Genomic DNA, 2,063 nt, shown 5'->3' on the forward strand with positions numbered 1-2,063 from the left:
GACACACAGAGACCGGGAGAGGAATGGGCAGCATTTATAAACATTATGTAATCGATGGTTTCTAACGCGTTTCTTTTCCTCTTAGAGTACATTTTCCTCCTGTCTCCTCTACTTATACGTATGTACGAATATATATACATATATATATATATATATATATATATATATACATATATATATACATATATATATATATATATATATATACGTATATATATATATGTATATGTATATATATATCGTATGTATATATATATATATATACATATATGTATATATATGTATAATATATATTTACATATACGTATATATATTCATACATACGTATATATGTATTTATACATACAAACATATATATATATATATATATATATATATATATATATATATATATATATATACATATTCGTAAAGGTAGGTAGCAGATCTTCCTTAATACATATAAGATTAAATTTGACCGCTGCTTGTGCAAGAATAAGAAACTTATTCTTGCACAAGCAGCGGTCAAATTTAATTCTATATGTATATATTTATATATATGTATACACACACACACACACACACACACACACACACACACACACACACACATATATATATATATATATATATATATGTATATATATATATATATATATATATACACATATATGTATATATTTATAATATATATTATATATACTTATATATATTTATACTTACGTATATTTGTATATATATATTTGTATATATATATATATATATATACATATATATATATACATATAGTTAAGAATTACTATTTTATCTCCTTTATCAGCTCTTGTAATGATGATATTTTTACGTTTAGTAAGATGTTCAACTGCCAGTTTCAATCTCTTAGGTAAACCACTATCTCCATTAAAGCAGTCCATAATACCTTGTAAAAGGATTGAAACTAGCAGTTGAACATCTTAATAAACGTAAAAATTTTATCATCACAAGAACTGAAAAGGAAGGTGAAATAGTAATTCTTAACAAAAAAAAATAATCATTACAAGAGCTGATTAAGGAGGTAAATAAGTAATTCTTAACCAAAAAGACTAGGAAACCAAAGGGGTTAAGAAAGTTCGACAAATAGTAAGAGATGAATTATTTGTTAATTTAAGAGTTATTAACCCTCAATTACCTAACTTTTATTGTCTTCCTAAGTTACATAGAGAAGGCACCCCTCTTAGGCCAATTATCTCCAATAGGAATTCATGCACCAGCAAGGTATCAAAAGGGCTCACAGGGATTTTGTCACCTTTTGTGGGAAGTTTCTCAAACTCTCATATTAAACACTCAGAAGATTTTGTGAGCAAAATTAAAAGACATGTCATACCTACAAACGACAAACTACTAAGTCTCGATATAGTTTCCTTGTTTACAAATGTCAACACGGAAGATATTTTAAGATTTTAAAAAACAAACTGCACCAATATCAATATAAACTTTCAGTTTAAAAAATTATCAGCTTGACCCGCTTATGTATTAACCCATTCAACTCCGATGACAAGATGTCTTGTCATTTGGTCAAATAAAACAAAAAATCATAAAACACCAAAATGTTTGATCAAACACCAGAAAAATATGACGTCAGTCCTCGCTTCGCTCGCAGCGAAGCGAGGACTGACGTCATATTTTTCTGGTGTTTGATCAAACATTTTGGTGTTTTATGATTTTTTGTTTTATTTGACCAAATGACAAGACATCTTGTCATCGGAGTTGAATGGGTTAATACTAATGATTTTACTTTCAATAATTCCTTTTTTTAGACAAAGTTATGGTTGCAGCATGAGTTCTAACCTTTCACCCGTGGCAGCTAATCTATACATGGAATACTTTGAATGTACTTTATTACCCGAAATTAAGCCACCTGACATGTTTTGGTATAGGTATGTTGATGATATTTTCACATTATGGGATGATAAGTGGGGCTCGTTTGATGATTTCTTTGTGAAATAAAAAAAAAAGTTGTGAAGGAGTATAAATTTTAAAGTGGAATAGAATGAAAGAGGTAGGATCCCATTTCTGGTCATTTTGGTTATAAGAGACCCAAACCA

This window comes from Oratosquilla oratoria, chromosome 39 (assembly GCF_046742065.1).
Source record: "Oratosquilla oratoria isolate Oo_2021 chromosome 39, ASM4674206v1, whole genome shotgun sequence".
NCBI classification, from domain to species: Eukaryota; Metazoa; Arthropoda; class Malacostraca; order Stomatopoda; family Squillidae; genus Oratosquilla; species Oratosquilla oratoria.